The 19,152-nt window shown below is 44.3% G+C and overlaps 1 protein-coding gene across 1 annotated transcript in view; it reads left to right on the top strand.

Annotated features, from left to right (window-relative positions):
- Positions 1 to 19,152, top strand: part of rk (G-protein coupled receptor rickets) — a 173,437-nt gene that overhangs the window by 88,322 nt on the left and 65,963 nt on the right. The window lies entirely within an intron of this gene.

Genomic DNA, 19,152 nt, shown 5'->3' with positions numbered 1-19,152 from the left:
AACGAATTTAATTTCTTTTTCTGTGCAAAGTGGGTACGCTTTCACATCGTTACCAATACTAAATTTGATTTCATGCCTCGCATTCTTAAATAAAGTACTGTTCCTGTAGTAACGAAGCAAGGAAAATTAATAAAGGTAAACGTCAACACCAGCTCGAGATTTACGATTAGTTCGCTCTTCGCTGAATTAAGGCTGCACGGAAGCGCCACTAAATTTACTGAATCTCGGTCCACCATCATCATCATCAGCCTGGTCACGCCCACTGCAGGGCAAAGGCCTCTCCCATATTTCTCCAACAACCCCGGTCATATACTAATTGTCGCCATGCAGTCCCTGCAAACTTCTTAATCTCATCCGCCCACCTAACTTTCTGCCGCCCCCTGCTACGCTTCCCTTCCCTTGGAATCCTGTCCGTAACCCTTAATGACCATCGGTTATCTTCCCTCCTCATTACATGTCCTGCCCATGCCCATTTCTTTTTCTTGATTTCAACTAAGATGTCATTAACTCGCGTTTGTTCCCTCACCCAATCTGCTCTTTTCTTATCCCTTAACGTTACACCTATCATTCTTCTTTCCATAGCTCGTTGCGTCGTCCTCAATTTGAGTAGTACCCTTTTCGTAAGCCTCCAGGTTTCTGCCCCGTAGGTGAGTACTGGTAAGACACAGCTATTATACACTTTTCTCTTGAGGGATAATGGCAACCTGCTGTTCATGATCTGAGAATGCCTGGCAAACGCCAAACGCCGGTCTACACTTCTGGGCTTTTGCAAGCTTCCTGCCACTGTTGACGGCATTCCGCGTAGGGCGAGGACAAGGGAAAACCGGCGAGGTTAAAATGGTGCAGCCACGAGCTACGTTTCTTCTACGTTTGCGGTGTAGTCTAAATTGGCCGGTAAGCGGGACATTGCGCAGCAGGTTAGGTCACGGTGGCCAGAGAGGCATTAGGCGCCGACCTCGTTAGCGTAATTTGATTGCAAAGTCCCGCAGAGTCCTAAAAGAGGCCGCGACTTCGGCCCCTCGCCCGGGTACACGCGTGTTCTTCCGCGGATATTTCCGGCAGGACCGCAGTTCTTTCAGCAGTGCGGTCTCGTCTGATGAGCATTCCTGTCGGCGCACCGGCGCTGTTTTCTCCCCAGCATCAGTCTTCCTTAGCTCGAACGTTAATCAGTCTGCAAACTCTGGCGACTGGTCGTAAACAAATCGTAAAAAAAAAGAAGAAAGTAATAGGCTAAACGAAGCGTAACTGCGGCTGTCGAATAGATTATTGCGAATTACGGTGTCTGTTCTTTCTTCTCAGTTATCCTTGCCGTTTTTCTCTTTTTTTTATTACACGGCGATAAGTTTATTAATCGTGCCATTTCGTCGAGCATTTGAATTCCCTTTACACAGTAGAAGTACAGAAATGCACGAACGTTGCCGGGTTAAATTTCCGTGTTTTTTTTTTAAAAGGTGTAATGTCATTATGCTTTCGTATTAAACGATTCGCCGCCTTAGGCAGGTACTCTGGAAACCTGTGATGTCACGGGAATCTTGTACACGAATGTTAACGTGGCATCGGCGCTATTTTTTTCCTCGGTTTGATTTCCTGCCAGGTCCGGAGCCCACCGAAAGAAAAACGCTGGTGCCCTCGGACAGGCGATGTGACGGACAAAAAGGAGTTACTAAGAAGCTAGTGTTTTTTGTTCGCTTTTCTGATAAGACTCTGAAAAAAAAACCAAGGAAAGAAAGAACGATGCGCTGCCGACAGTGTGTGCTTCGATCGTGCTGCCGTCATCTGCTACGGAAATAGCGGCACGTCGGGGCGTTGCCGTCACAGGCGCTGGTAAATGGGGCGTTCTTTTCAATTTTGGATTGAGCAATCGCCCTGTGTTCGCTACGAGATTAGGCGGGACTGCCGTCTGCAACAGGCGGACAAACTCGCCGTCTGCTTATCGATAACGTGGGCCCTTCTTGGAGACCCAATTTGTTCCACAAACTCTCGTTCTCACGCTGCTAGTGCTGCGCGTTAGAACATGACGCGAAACTGCAGTTGCAAGCAGTTAGAGAAAAAAAGTGCACAAGTGGAGCACGCATGCTTATAAGATCTTGTGAATACTTCACTTATACGAGTCTCTGTACCGTCTCTCTCTATCCCTTCTCTCTTCCTCTTTTCCCTTCTCCCAGCGTAGGGTAGCCAACCGGACTCTTGACTGGTTAACGTCCCTGCGTTCCTCATCTCTCTCTCTTCGCTCAGTAATTCACGCTTGAAGTATGCATTTTGCGGTTGAATCAGTAACTGTCATGTTTTTAAGCATTACGCGAATAGAATAAATGAAAGAATTGTTGCTGCAAATATTGAAGAACATTTTTGTTCACAGAAAAGCAAGAAAAATAAAAACGCTAAGATTGCATCTGGCTTGCAAGATAAAAAAAATTAAACAAATAAATAAATAAAAGCGCCGTGAACTGCAGCTGTTCAGCCACACTGTGTGATAAGCACTATATTAAATCTGGACAAAGTGCAGACTATTAGTCAACGAAAAGCCAGGCATGTAAGTAATTACAATCACTTCCCAGTAGGGTAGTTCATGGTGAATAATCTAAATTTGCCGGTGAATGACAGAAAATTGTTAGGTTTAACATCGTTGGCACTTGGTTTGAGGATAAATGTCTTCCATGGTTTGTTCGTGTACCTAATTAGGCAAAATTATGTAAACCGCATATTGTTTATTGATATAACCTGCTGCGCCCCGCCCCCGCCCTTAATATACGTAATTGTAAATACAAACGCCATGACCACGCGACGATGTTTCTAAACGCACAGCAGAGATGTGAGAGTGGAGTCCTTGAATAGCGTTTTTACTGCAGTCAAACTTCAGTTGAACAAAGGCTGAGGTAATAAAATTTCTGATTTATCTAAACGCTTTCGATTCTCCAACACAAATCCATAGAATCTAATGCATTGAAAACCTCAATGTAATGGAATAAATTAAACGCGCTGTCAAATTTAGTGAAGCCATTTTGGGAAATATGGGGTAATTTAAGGAATGCCAGGTTTGAGATCACATGACGGACCCCATCGCATTGAGTTTTACCGCTCCTTGAAGAAACACAAGACACCCTCAACGAATTTGCTGCGTAGCCAAAAATTATATTTTCTTTAAAGGCGAAAGCCTCAAGTGGCTCGTTGTAATGACTTATACGCCAAGAAAGCAGCGTCTGTAGTCCAGTGAAGCCAAAAATACGATCATGAGAAATGGCTCATACACCCTAAGCAAGCAAAGGTGAAATGCATGAAAAAACGAAAGAAACAATGAGGGAAAGAGAGAAAGAAAGAAAGAACGAAAGAACGAACGAACGAAAGACGGAAAGAAAGAGAGAACGGAAGAAAGGGCGAAATAACTTTTAGGTAGTGCATTAGGTACTCGCATGTGTCCTTGAAGAGGTCGAGCTATAGCGTCATACGTTTACTTCACGCTGTGGCTCGTTATGTCTTGCAAGAAGCCTGACCCCTCCGATCGTATAACTTAATGCATTAGCACGTACGTGTGGAGCATGCTTTCACCTTCACGTGTTACAGGAGTGTAACGTGCTGCCGAACTTTTCTTGCTCTTGATTAATTATGTTATTCGTGTGAGCATTTAAGCTTTCTTGGTTTAACGAAATTCTCAGTTTAACAAAATTGTTCTCGTGTATCACCGAATTCACTAAATAATAATAATAATAATAATAATAATAATAATAATAATAATAATAATAATAATAATAATAATAATAATAATAATAATAATAATAATAATAATAATAATAATAAAATCATGTTTACGATTAACAATTCTTAGCAGGAAGGAAATTTAAGTTTTTTTGCGGGAAAGCGAGAGCATAGAAAGGAGGCACCCTGCATAGCTCAAAGTAGGCGGGACGTATGATCGGGTGGAACGTCTAACAAATCGCCAGAATAAGCGACCCGTTGAAAGCGGCAGCAGACGGTGCAGCACGCAGGCGATGTGGCCGGGTCGTTTAACTTCTTTCCGTGATACATGCGCTCCCTCTTACAGATTTTTATCTGCGTTTTTAAATTTATTTGCTGCATTTTGACAGAAATAAGGCAGACTAACCTTTACACTGCCGTTAGTTTTGTCTCTGGGAGGTTCCATAATTTCCCTTGCCTTCTGTTTATGCGAAATTTGGACGCTTGGCTCTGGCAGTCTGTTTTGTGTTTCGGTTGTCTTGCTCCGCATTCGTCCCGTTCCTGAAAGCTTTCCAAAGTATATATATATATATATATATATATATATATATATATATATATATATATATATATATATATATATATATATATATATATATATATATATATATATCGGCTTCCTTGCATAACTAGGGAGTGTGCAGTGAAGCAGGCTGCATGGAGCGTTGCCGTCATACGGTGGACAAGTAATGGCGATTAGGTAATCCGCGCTTACAACAACGGGCGCTCGCCTTAGTTTCAGAAACGTTGAATGAAAATAACTAGCAGACCAACGGGATTCGCGAGACAATTTAATTTCATGGTAACAACATGCAAGCACCTGTTAATCTCTTTTCTCTGCGACTGCTGGTGGGCAGACTAGGGCCGGTGTTCACGGAGAAATTCGTGCGCTACAGTGTTTTGTAACAGAGGTACTAGCCAATCCTTACAGCGAAATTATCATTGAAGAAAGCGGTCGGCCGATGAGGAACAGTTCTTACTAACGACCAGCTCGGAGAATAGAGTCCGTGAGTCGACATTCTTAGCTTTTTAATGTAGGATGGGCGGATAAAACTTTATTGGGTCTATTTAAATGTGCTGTGAGTGCCGTCCGTGAGTCATGGTCGCCGCGGTGATTTCATCCTCTTCACGATGCGGTTAACTATCACGTGTGGCGACCGCCAGAACGCCGGCCCACGGTGAGACAGTCTCGTGATTTTGGCCGGAATTAATCAATATTTTCGTTCGTAGGAACTTCGTCGTTGGCTGGCCCCTATTTTACCACCTTGATGCTCGATTTGGGGCAAGAGGATTTCCATGATTAGTTCGTACTATCGGTACGAATAAGGAACTTCCCTTTCCCTTCGGGTTAATCCCTTTCGTCCTGTCTGCGAAGCACACCTTGGGGAAAAGCTTATGCAGTCTGGCCCCGGAACAGGCACAGTCGCAGTTTATGGTAGCTAAAGGGACACTAAAGTGAAAAATGATTTCTTCTGCATCAGTAAATTACCGTTCTACAACACCAAAAAGACCACTCTTACAATGATAAGACGTTTGGTAAGCCAGAAAAAATGCAAGAACGAAATACGGGTGGCGACGCCTACTTAAGTTCCCGCGCTTGGGGGCTGTGACGTCTCGGATTTTGATGGCATCTTCTAGGGCCTACTAATTATATATAGCGGTACAGATTGACTATATTCTGTTCTAAAGGAACAAAATATTAAACATGGCAAGTTTTGGGAACATTTATCCAGCCAAAGCGGCCCAAATGCGAAAACATACTTTGGAATCCCTGACGTCACGCTGACGTGCCGGCGCTAGGGTTTCGGCGCGAAATTCCAATACTGATACTTGGACTTTCATTTTCTCATATAATAATCTAACTATTTGTTTGAAATGACTGCCTGCAGGGTTCTCAAACAATGCTTCATTAGTCTAAACTGATTTATTGTTTCGCTTTAGTTTCCCTTTAACTAGACTCGCCTACAGATTCCGAACTGTCTAATGCAGCGTACTGGAATAGAGCTCCAGAAGTTTTGTTAATGCTGATCCGCGCTCACATTCAAAACGTACACGGTGATTAAAAAAAAAAGAAAGACAACGTAGCTGAGGCATTTGTGACCTGGAGAGGCACATCATGCCGAAAACATTAGTTTATATAAGAACTGGTTGTGGAAAAGAAATCATCCTTGAGAGGCCCAGCAAAAACGGCAACAATTTGTGCAAAAACTATTACGAGGCAGATGCGAAATATAGAACCTCGAACTTTTTGCTCTTCCTTCAAAGCCCGCAAAAAAAAAAACCCACACACGAACAAACAAAAGAGCTTCAAGCGAAGAGCTTTACAGAATTTAATGATAGTGAAGAAATATATGGAGTAAAATTGTAAACAAGTGTCACTGCAGATAAAAAACTATATGCTCTCTTCATAAGAGTGTACAAAGTAACTTGACCTATCTTTCTTTTTGTTTCACGCGTAGAATACAACTTTTTAGTGTGAAAAGAAAAAAAGATCAAGTTTCAAGTTTTAAGCTTTAAATTGAAGGCAATCAAGGCAACTTTATGTTAGAAACATGAGTCATAAAGTGAAGAGCAAAATTATTAATGCTGGCGACGCAAAAAAAGAAGGGATGGAAGAGAAAGAATTTCTCAATGTGTAATTTTGAAAGGCCACTTATTACAAGGCACGAAAAAAAAGTTCAGAGGAAAAAAAATGTCAAATGGGGCAGGAAGAGCCCTGATGACAGGGTACGGTGGCGGCACTATGTCTTCACGAGCTCGGGTTGCGGAAATGTCGGGTACTTGTGGCTTCTTTTGTGCACTCTTACGTATCGAGGGACAAATGTCTTCACACCGGGAGACCCAGCCAGATTTTTGTTTTATTTGTAGGGTAAAACGGACCGCCATATTTTCTCCCAGTCGATGGACTACTAAAGCGCAATGTGGTGGGCCAACAAGATTTCTTTTTTTTCTTTTAATTTAACTACTTTCAAGCTAAATTGTTATCACCAATTACATTCAGAGCTTCTCCAGCGCTGCCGCTATGCGGCGTTCTTAACCAAATTTGAAACAAATTAAATCATGCAGTTTTACATGCCGAAACTACGATGTGATTATGAGGCACGCCTTAGTAGGGACTGCGGAATAATTTTGAACCCGTTCTTTAACGTGCACCTGAATCTATGTACACAGGTGCTTTCGCATATCGCCTCTATCGCAATGCGTCCGCCGTGGCCGGGATTTGATCTTCATCAGTTGATACCATAAAGAAGGGCAATTGCTGCCTTTTCTTTGCTTTGTTCCTCGTGGAACGATGCATTAAAACTGGAAAATTTTGTTGTTATTGTTGCTGTTGGGATCATGCCACCGTGATGAAATGGAATAAAAGGAAAGGGAAGTCTTGGTGGGCTACAGAATAACAAATTACACGGTCTCTTAAGATCTCTCTTAAGAGGTGAATGGCGAAAACCTACTCGTCCTCCTCGTATAATTCGCCTCTTTCTCTTTGCCTTTTCTCTTTATCTTCTTTGTTTTAGTCATTACTGCTCACTACTAAGCATTCTTAGTCATTTGTAATCAACTGCGGTAATTACAAGCCGTTGTTAGACATGTTGATCATATCATAGTTATTAGTAGTCATTAGAAGTCATTTCAGTCATTACTAGTCAATACTGGTCATTACTAAGCATTTTAGTCATTTTTAATGAATTCGAGTCGTTACAAGTTGTCATTAGACATATTGGTCATTTCGTAGTCATTGCTAGTCATTGCAAGTCATTACTGCTCAGTACTAAGCATATTTAGTCATTTGTAATTAATTCTGGTAATATTAAGCTGTCGGTTGACATGTTGGTTATATTATAGTAATCAGTAGTCATTTGAGTCATTATAGTCATTACTTGTCATTACTAAGCATGTTTAGTCATTTCTAATCATTTGTAGTCGTTACAAGTTGTCGTTAGACATATTGGTCATTTCGTAGTCATTAGTAGTCATTACTAATCATTATTAACCTCTACCAGTCTCTATTATAACGTTATCATTCACTAACTATCACTATCAATCATTTTTCGTTTTTTAATATGTTTTTAATCTGTCTTCATATGGCGTGATGACGCTTCGGCAGACACTCCAGCGGTGAGGTCTGCTGACGCAAACTTCACCATGAGCCTAGATAGGCTTTATCTAAATACATGTAAAAGGCGAACTCGTTTTTCTTGGCAGCCACTGCACCAAATTTGACGAGGTATGTTGCATTTAAGAGAAAAATATAAGATCTAGTGACTCTTCGTTTTGAATTGTCGATTTAGTCTCGTAAATCTTTTATTAAAAATGGGCAAAAATCGAAAATTTTCAGAAAACGAACCTATCAAGTTTACAACTCTGTAACTCAGCAACAAAAATAATATCACAATTCTGTGAATTGCAACTGATGTTACATCTAAAGGGCACAACATTTATATGTTACACATAAATCTAAAAAAATTCAGAAATATGGAAATACAGCTTTTGCAGTACCCTTGTAAACAACGTAAGAAATTCATGTAAGATGTAAATTGACCTATGAAAGTTGTTCGCATTGAGAGATCTAAAGGATGCCGTTTACAAAACCATGATATCTGTTCGTGATGCAGAGCTATGAATTTGTAAACATTGTGCTTCTGTTTTTTTCGAACTCTGGAATTTTTGAAAATTCTTGTAATAAAATTCAGGCCCCAAATCGATATCCCGCTTCCAACGGTCACTAGAATTTACCTTTCGCTCTCGAATGCACAAAAATTCATCAACATCGGTCCAAGGGACACCCCAGAAATGTGTTTTTGCGTTTTACATGTATTTGAATAGACCGCGTCGGAGTTAGGCTCGAGCTATAGCTTCCTCTTAATAAAGGCTTTCTCGTCTGAAGACCTGCTTGCAGCACGCGGTGTCTCCGGAAAGGTTAACTGTAGCCCGCTAGTGGTCGGCACGCGTCATCCTTGTATATCTGAGCGACACTGGTTTACTTATCGTTTGTAGACTTGTCACAGTAACACTGCAATTGACACTGAGGTGGAGAGCAAGGCTGCCCAGGTCGCCAGGTTTAAATTGCCTCTACGACGACCATTTGTAGCTTTCCACACCCTTGTATTACTTGTATTCATCCTCCTCCTTCTAGCGAGGAACCACTGCGAAGGCGAACATAAAGCTGTCAAAAAAGAGAACCCGATCCTCGGCTCCTCGTCTTAGGAGGAAACAAAAAATAACAGGAAACGAACACGGGAATCTATCTTCCTGCTTTTTCTCCCAAGCAATTCGCTTCTTTATTTCTTCGCTATCCATTTCAGCACTCGCTCGACATCGCTTTCTAGGCGCCTTATCCACGGTAACGTACGCGGAATCGTGATACGCGGTCGGGATCGTAGTCGCAGGACGATAGCGCCACCATCGTTCGTCGCAAGCACCACCGCCGCCATTACCACGCCCCCTTTTTCTCTATATTGCCACGTCCTTTTAGCTGCCCCCCTATTCTTCTACCATTCGGCATTTCCCACCGGCTATCGCTCGTCGGATCGTGTGTCTTGCGGGAAAGGAGGTGCCTGACACCGACGACCGGATGCTTGTGGGGGTGGGGGGTGGGGGGGGGAGGGAGGGGCGAACGGACACCGCGCGAAACTTGATCGACCTTGGGGAAAGAGCGACGGCGAGGGAGAAGAGAGACCGCAGCGACGAATCCGTCTCGAACGAAGACGACAATACTTTGTCTTCTCGTTCTTATGGAGGCGACGACGACGTCCAGGCGACTTCCAAAGGGCGCCGCGCGCTTCCGAAAGGGGCGCCTCGTTAATCTGCTTGTCGCCTCAGCGGTCGTTGTCAAGACCTCTTCTCGTCAGGCGTCGAGACGATCGGAGAGAGCGCGGAGTGATCTCCGTTCCTCTTCATTCCTCCTCGGTCTTTTATGGGCCCGTGTTATTCCTTCCCTCTCTCTTTCTCTCTCTCTCTCCCTTATTGCAACCCCCGACGCCTGTCGAGGTCTCGTTGGGTTTCCACGCGACGCCTTATGCTCCATCTCATCAACTCTGTGCTGTGGGGATGGAGCTACGGGTCACGTCGGCAAACGACAAAAGGAGAACCACGAGAAAGGCTTACCCGTTGCCCATCTCTGGTCGTCCTCCGTGCGACGCCTATTGAATGAAAGTGTCACGGAAATGATCAGCAGCGCACATATGAGCCATCCCTCCTATACCTTTTTATAACGTGCAACCGGCTCTCGTTACTGTTTGGCTTATGCTAACCATAGCCTTCGGCGTACTCAACGGTGATGGCGAAACGGAGCGTCGAAAACAGGGCATACGTGCCTTCCTTCGTTTTACGCGTGCGAATGTCGAAATCGTTTGAGGCGTTTCATCTTGCCGCTGGAAACCTTCCGATGCCGTGGTCTTCGTGGTGAGTCGTCTGTTTTCATGCGGGTACTGCAAATCTGCTGGAAAAAACATTACATATATGCCAACTCTGTTTCCTCATTCGGGTCTCTTACTTTATCTTTTCTTTCCCTGCCTTAGTCAGGCAAGTAAATAGGCGATCGGAAACTCGTTTTGAAGACACGGCGCTGTCATTGTGCCTGAAAGCCGGAAAGGCATATGACAATTCTCCTCAGTTATGGGTTTTCCATTCATCGAGTTCTGTTATATCGTTTGGTGCCTTCTGGAGCTGGAGGGCAGCCTGTGATCTCAGAGAGCATTGCGAAAGCCTCGCCATTCTCAACGCTTACATCTTCTTACGGGTGAGATCGGTGAACAGGACCCGCAGTGGTAGCACAGTGGCTATGGCGTTGCGATGATGAGCTCACGGTCGCGGGTGGGATTCCGGCTGCAGCGGCCGCCGCACTCATACGGAGACGTAATGCACGAATGCCCGTGTACCGCGCATTGGGCGCATATTAAAGAGCCCCAAGGTTGTCGAAATTAATCAGGATTCCCCCACTACGGCGTGCCTTATAATCAGAACTGTGTTTCTTCACGTAAAACCCCAGAATTTAATTTCTAAAAATATTTTACAGCGAAGCTGCCAGGCTCTAGTCGGTCGCTACCTTTGCTCGCACAAAAATGTGGGCCGACTCCGGAGACCGTGGAAAGAAGCGGGAAGTGCACGTTGTGCTGCTTCTCCAGGAGGAATCACATGACGTCATCAGGTGACATCACTTGACGAAGTCGTCATCGCGTGACGTCGCGTTTGACGTGATGACGTCATGAGATTACGTGATCAGGCGCGATGGTGAGGCATTTCTTAAAATTGACCACGACAAATAATAGAACATTTGTGAGTAAATCATTCGCGAGAATATTGCCTTTATATTTGTATTAACAGAGCCCATATCAAACATTAATGAAAGGTGTAGCTAATTTATGCAAACAAAGCAGATGAGTAGATAGAGATAGAGAAAAACTGGATGGAAAAGGCAGGGAGGTTAATCGAATAAGGTTCTAATTTTCTACCCCGCACTGGGGGAAGATTAAGGGGAAATGAAAGATGGAAAGAACTGCGGATAGAAAAAGCAAAGAAATGAAAAACAAGAAAAGCTAGGGAAGGTCGCGAACGTCCATGAGAATTACAATCTCTCCAATAGGCCACTCGAACGCAAAAATTTCAAGAGTGCCTTCACTCTGAGTAGAGTGAATCAATTCAGTGTGGAAAAACGGCTTCGTGGAGAAAGCAGACTTAGAGAACAAAAGATCCGGCTTCACGAGCACCTACGTTAAGAAGTATAGCGCATAGCGCATAGTGTGTCTGGTGGTTCAAGTACAATGGTCGCAGTCAGGATCACTTTGGCGACAGGCGCACCAAACAAGTGCCATAATATGCGCACCGAAAGGGTGCTTTGTTTGCCCTGCACTCCGCTTAGTTCTGGGGTTCCGAAACGATAAACCGTGTGCGCGGTTTCTAGGCGCATAAAGTACAATTTTCTTGGTCAACAATGTCTTATAACATTCGCAGTTTCGAGTTCTTGTCTGAACTGTCGCAGATAAAAAAAAGCATGTGTAAAACTCGGCGTGTCTGTCTGTTATTTATGTACTAGAAGGCAAAATCTAAGGCATCCCACGTACATACCGTGAGATTCTCTTAGTAAAAGAACACTGGAGGAGCTTATATTTTTTTCGTAGATTAGTGCGTTCGATCACCGTCGTGCGCCCTGTAGAAACTCACCGCTCCGCTCACCGCTTGTCTGGTTTCGCCTCAAGTCTACCCTGTTAACAACAGAGCCAGCTTTACAGTTACGTTGTGCTCTTAACATGATTGGCTTCTTCCACTCAGGCTACCTACGTCCGTGTCCGCACGCGGAGAAAGCCCCGTGAGATGAGCGGTCACTTGTAAACTAACATTGTAGTTACCGTACTTCATTGGAGTCAGCGTGTAAGAAGCTCCGTTCGAATAAGTTTCATTCTGCCGCAATTTACCTTTCTTGTTCTGCAGTACAAAACAAAGGCGGTCTGTTCACGCACACTCAAAAAAAAAAAAAAAGAAAGAAAGAGGACGAGAGAAAAGTGATGTGTGTCACACACACACGCACACGCACGTGCTAACACACACACACCTACACCTACCTTCTATGGGAAATCCTAGAGCTCTCGCCGTTTACTACACGCCATCTTGTCTTTCACGGTACGGCAGCTACTGGATGGTATTAAGCGAGGACGCGTGATGCCACTGGCTTACAAAGAAAATCAAATCAGAACAGAACTTAATTAATGAGAAGATGGGAAAAGGGAGGCTGTCGTCTCGCTGGGAGTAGAAAGGCAGGTTGGCACTGGCAATAGGGCTTGGCGACCATTATGTGGTCAATGGAGAGAACAAGCGCTTGATAGAAGATCGGAGAAGAGGCAGAAAAATGGCCGAAGGTGGCAGTATTAGAGGCAGACAGCGGACCTGGGAGCAGCGGCGAAGGAGGGAAGAGACACGAGGGGAAGGAGAGAGTGATGAAAAGATGTGCCTTGTGCCTCCGTCCATTATTAATCGTGCCCTGTCGTCCAGCTGTTATCCCGCATCAACCCCTGCGAACCACCACCATCCAGTGTCACCGCCCATATGGAGAGTGCATATTCAGGAAGTTTTTTTTAGTCTTGGTGCCTTTTGTCATTTAGTTCACCTTCGTTTTTCATACGCCTACAAAGACATTCGAAAATTAAAATAAAGTGGAGCTGACATAAGCACTCTCGCTTCGTGTGCAGCTTAAATTTCGCTTAAACGTACGTTTCTTTGTTAACTTTTCTATATTGCAGTTTTCATCGTTATTACCCACCGTGGTTGCTCAGTGGCTATGGTGTTGGGCTGCTGAGCACGAGGTAGTGGGATCGCATCCCGGCCACGGCGGCCGCATTTCGATGGGGGCGAAATGCGAAAACACCCGTGTACTTAAATTTAGGTGCACGTTAAAGAACCCCAGGCGGTCGAAATTTCCGGAGTCCTCCACTACGGTGCGCCTCATTATCAGAAAGTGGTTTTGGCACGTGAAACCGAATAATTTAGGTTTTCATCTTTATTTAGTTCTTTTGTTGTTGGGTGTAGGAGTAGGGGCTACTCTTTAACTACTCTTTACATAAAAAAATAATAAGAAGAAACGTTCGGTCTTATCATGCTGCTGTATTTTTATCACCACCGCCTAAATTTCGGACTAGAGATTAACTAAAATAGCACCAGAAACCGGAATTACTACTTACTTAAGTTACCAGTTATCTGAATTTACATTTAGACAGAGTACAAGCGCCCAAGAGGCTCTTACGCCTTTATATACGCGTTATTGTAATTTTTCAATATTTTAAACCTTAGTGGCTTTTTTGTGGTAACCTCTTCTCATTGCCTGCACCCTTGTATGTTATCTCAGCGAAAATAAAATAAATAAATTAAGATAATCAGGAGGAAAACTGAACAGAGCGTGAAAGCTGGGACGTAGCTGCGACAACGTATCCCCGCTTTACTTGTCAGTTTCTCGAACGAGAAAGAGAGGGACAGAGAGAAAGACAGGAATGAAAATAATGGTAACTCGGTGTTCTTTCTGTGTCTCCCCCGTAATTAATTTTCAAAGGTCGATTCATATTTTCCCTTCCAGCGCATTTGCGTTACTAGAACTGCTTGCGAGAACGGTGAGGCTCGCGCCTATATTATGCGGCCTCTCCCCGGCTCGATGGCCGGAGAAGCTAATTATTGACGGACGAACAGGCCTTATCAGCAGATGGAGAGAAAGAGAACGAGAAGAAGAAGAAAGTTCCGATTCGGGGTGCTGGAACGAGCCGATAATGGTGGTGTCGAACAGGGCGATTCGTGATAATCTGGATTTTTCTTTAAGCTCGGCTAACGACAGCTGTTCGCGCGCGAAAGCAAACAGTCGCATGTCATCGGGATCGTTACGAGCAGCCGCTCTTTTCAGACTGCTGGGACGACGAGCCGTGGAACGTCCCAGAAACGTGGGCGATTTACTACGCAGCTAAGATAAAGAAAAGAAAAAGAAGAAAATGCACCGAGCATTATATGCAAGTGGTGTTTAAAGAAAAATAAAACTGATCAGCGTCAAAAGTGAAAGCGCGTCGCCGAAAGAAAAAAAAGGAAGAAAGAGAGAACGGCCTTGTCATTAGCGAAGAGATTTCGAAACAGAGATTGTTAATCTGACAGCGTTCGGGCTTCCTGAACTACACAGCGTTTCGATTTAAAGCGATGCATTATCTGCCCTTTCCCCAGGGTTCGGGGATTCGTCGTTATTTCTTCGTCATATTGATTTGCAGATATATATATATATATATATATATATATATATATATATATATATATATATATATATATATATATATATATATATATATAGACAATTGGGCATTGGGTGTGGGCTTGCTGCTGTTTTGCCGAGTAGGCAACTCGAGCCACTGCATGTATATGCCCGAAAAGTCAACTTACTGCTCGCTGCTGTCTCACATAGTAGACAACGTGGGTCAGTGCGAGTGTTCTAGGACAGAAAGCTATACGGGAGTGAGTATGTTCAGCTGGGCATGCGCCTATTCATGACCAATTCCGCGCGAAGTTTAACGGGCCACGGTGACACTGGGGCCTTAAATATATTTATACATGTGCCGTACTTTTCTGTGCCCCTTCCCGTACACTTCTTATAAACATTCTACCCTCGACAAGCATCACGCATCTCGTCCGTCACCATGACGCAGGCAGTTAGCAGCTGCCAGCGGAGGTCGCATCATCTGCTGTATACCCGGTGCAACGTCGCAGACCCAAAACGCCGAGCTTCGCGTCATTTAGACTCTCGGATGTGCGTTTCTTGTAAAAATGAAGTTTTTCCTGGCAAGTTACCCCCACTTTTTTGTACCGGGTCTATTTCTAGCCTCCTTCACGGGGCGATACCGGAGATAGCGCAGTCTAGAAATGTGCGCCGATGCAAAAGATAGATCTTGCAGTGGTGGTACCGATGCTCCCGGTGACCTCGGTACCGGTGGTACCAGTGGCATTGTGTACCGGTGGCGCAACCGTGCTGATTGAGTGAAATCTGAGGTTCCAAAGACAATATCAAAATTTAGACGGCAACGGTGATTTGAACCTTTATTTCTAATGGCATATATCTCCAGTAAAGAGGGACGTTATAGCTCCTAAATATACGTTGCACAACTGAGTCCTTCGACCAGGTCACGTGTCGGCTCGGTGACTCACTCATTCATTCATTTACTCAGCCAATCACACATTCTCCTGCTCATTCGCTCGCTAGAAAAGGACATATTTGTCGCATAATTCTCACACACCGCAGTAGCCGTTGTTTCTCCTTCAGTTATTATTTCGGCGTCAATCTTTGCTTGTGTTCTCCGTGAAACGAAAACCATTACAGAAACCACCACACGCTGCGTCTTAAACGACAGCGTCTGCGTCTTCAACCAGAGGCGCCGTGTCGTCTCAAAACGCGAGCTGCTACGAGGGAAGAATGCGAGAGCTCTCCGCTCTCTTTACCACCGCTACCATCGCACGATGGCAGTACCACCGTGTGGTGGTACCGGTGGTAAGGGGAGCATTCTCGCATTCTTCCGGTGTGGCAGGTAGCGTTTTGAGAGGCTGTCGTTGAGAGTCTGCGCTTCTAGTCAAAAACGCAGACACTGTCGTGTCAGACGCTGCGATCCTCTCAGAATAAATTGCATGGTTCATACACCCCATTTTCACCCCCAACTCACTAAGGAAAACTTTGTTGTTCATCCACTTCAATTATAGATTGAATAGCCTTCCAACTTTTTATGATTATTTTTTGTTCTAACGCCTTTCTTTTTGTAACGGCGCCAAATCTGCTAGCGTACTGTCTTTCTGAAGTTGAAATCAACGTTGACATCCACCATCTTGTCAATTTCCACAGAACTGAGTTGCCTGAAACGAACATTTCATGGATTGTCTGTTCTAAGAAAAGCTCGGATCCTGGAGTGGAGGTGGAGGTGGGGGGGGGGGAAGGGAGTGCATTCTGGACGAGTTCATCTAGTGGACATGTCTATTTCGTCTGCTCCTGAAGCGCTGATTGGCTGTGGCGCCTGGCTCCCGTGCACGTGCAGCCCAGCCCAGCCAATCAGAACTTCAACAGCAGACGAAATGGACATGCCGGCTAGGTGGAGTATTATATAATATTTCCCCTGTGGGAGAGCGTCGCAAAACTGCTTCAGTATGCAATTCGAGATATTTGTTCCGTATTAGTTCACACACCGCTGTAGCCCCTGTTTCCCCTTCAGTTCTCATTTCGGCCGTCACTCTTTGCTTCTGTTCTCCGTGAAACGATAACCGTTACAGAAGGCGACGTAAAAGAATGCCGCTTATCAATGAAGGCTCAGCAGAACAGCATGTATTTTTAATCTAAAAGTCATCAGGAAGACCTGTTAGTAGTAGTAGAGGGAGATTAAGAATACGGGAGCACTGCGACTTGCGTCTACGTAAATGAGTAAATAAAAAGAAAGTAAGTTAAGCGAGTTTCCGTAATAAGAGGCACCCTATGAAAAAAAGGAAACCAAGGTGAATTGTATTATTATATCGCAGAGCAGTGATTATCGGCTTTGTTATACTGAGCCTCTATGAAACTGAGCCTTCACAAATGGTTTCTTCACCGCACTGACGAACGCAGAATAAATGTGTCCTTTTCTAGTGAGCGAATGAGCAGAAGAATGTGTGATTGACTGAGATGAATGAACGAGTGAGTGACCGAGCCGACACTTGAGGTGGTCGAAGGACTCAAATGTGCAACGTATATTTAGTAGCTATAACGTTCCTCTTCATTGGATATATAAGCTATTAGAAAGAAAGGTTCAAATTACCGTTGCTGTCTAAATTTTGATACATTTTTTGGAACCTGAGATTTCACTCAGTCAGCTAAATACTTAATATTTAACTTGTGCGAAACATGTCCTCGTTTAACATGGTTTTGCACACAGATATCTGAGTTGTGGGTAATGTAATTGCATCGCCATGCTCAATACTAAAACACACGTTGCACAGCTGAGGGTAGAGACTCGAAAGATCACGATACGGTATCACGTTTTGCAGTGCCTGCAAGAAGGGATTTTTTTTCGGAAGGCCACAGATAAAGGATACAAACGGCAAAGGTTCTGCGGGCGACATACCAGGAACGTCTATAGCAAAGAAAAATGGCGCAATTTTCGGACCCACCACTTTCGACGAAAGGGACAACCGCGGCATCTCCCGGTCGGAGAAAGATGGGGCGGCAGTCGGGGTGGAGCAGAGGCACGGCATGAGATGATGTCGAAGCGTCTCCGGCTCGAGCAGCACAGACCGCGACATCTATTTCTGGAGTGGGGGGTGGCGTCGGTAGGGGAAAGAAGATTGGGTGGAGACTGGGGAGCGAGAGCCGAGGAGAACGCGTGTACGACGCAGAACGCGGCAAGGCAAAGGAACGAACGCAAAGTCGCGCAGTGCGCCAATTAGCTTCTTCCTGCCGCCGAGGCATTCAGGAGACAAGCAGACGTTGACAGGGGCTGCTCAACGGGCGGCATTCTCGACCCACCGCAGCATGCCGGCGGACAGCTTGGACCGTGGTGTGGACAGCGTCGTCGCGCCGACGCTCTTGAAGAGTGGAGCGCCCGTCTTCGCGTCTCGGAGGCTCTGCATTAGTTCGGAGCGAGTTTGTGCTGGAAGACGCTGACATTATTTACAGTTACAGCGGGAGAACGTGGAAAGGAGCGACTAAAAAGGATTCTGAATGACTGAAGAGCCCGGGAGGCTGCCTTTGTTTCAGTTTGTTGTCCAACAGAGAGCGCGCAAGCACTCGTATTTCGGGCGTCTGTGGTCATAAACAAGCAGATAAAATTGCACAAATGGGTAAGGGTTCAAGGTGAAAGAAACAGCCGGACTGATACGACGACGACGACGAGCGACACGATATGAACTAGTTTGCAATCAGCGCTTCTTGTGTATGTCGAAGGACTTGGTGCCGCTGTTGTAGATTTACCATTTAGTGACATAAGCCTCTCACAGAGGCAGTGCTCCTTTGCAATCGTGTCACGCATAAAAAGAGTATACGAGCTCGTGCAGATCTCATCACATATCTATTGCAATGGGATGTCTCGAGATGTTTTGTTATCTGTGTCGTCATAAAAGCAACGGCGAGCTCTTAAGATTTATGCCGGCGAATATCGATGTTAGCAAATGTGCCATAAAGGGCGATGAAGTCCAAGATGGGATCGGTATTGCGCGACTGTTTTCCTCGGTGCCTCCTCAACGTTTTCTTGCTTCTCCTGAAAGCCGAACGAAAGAAACGATGGCGCAACCGAGCAGAGGCTGCGATTCCCTGTGATACAACGGTTAAGCACATGAACTTCCTTCGCTGTTTTGTTCAAAATATCTTCTGGTGCCGTAATTTTTTCGTTTCTGCTATGATTAGAAACAATGTTTTTCACCATAAGCCACACGAATGTAAAACGAAGCGACGAAGCTGCCAGCGTCTACGAAGTCAAGCATCGTGGTACGGATCTATCTATCTATCTATCTATCTATCTATCTATCTATCTATCTATCTATCTATCTATCTATCTATCTATCTATCTATCTATCTATCTATCTATCTATCTATCTATCTATCTATCTATCTATCTATCTATCTATCTATCTATCTATCTATCTATCTATCTATCTATCTATCTATCTATCTATCTATCTATCTATCTATCTATCTATCTATCTATCTATCTATCTATCTATCTATCTATCTATCTATCTATCTATCTATCTATCTATCTATCTATCTATCTATCTATCTATCTATCTATCTATCTATCTATCTATCTATCTATCTATCTATCTATCTATCTATCTATCTATCTATCTATCTATCTATCTATCTATCTATCTATCTATCTATCTATCTATCTATCTATCTATCTATCTATCTATCTATCTATCTATCTATCTATCTATCTATCTATCTATCTATCTATC

Source organism: Dermacentor albipictus, chromosome 3 (assembly GCF_038994185.2).
Source record: "Dermacentor albipictus isolate Rhodes 1998 colony chromosome 3, USDA_Dalb.pri_finalv2, whole genome shotgun sequence".
Classification (NCBI taxonomy): domain Eukaryota; kingdom Metazoa; phylum Arthropoda; class Arachnida; order Ixodida; family Ixodidae; genus Dermacentor; species Dermacentor albipictus.
The sequence above is the reverse complement of the archived record's forward strand: the minus strand, read 5'-3'. Positions and strand labels throughout refer to the sequence as shown.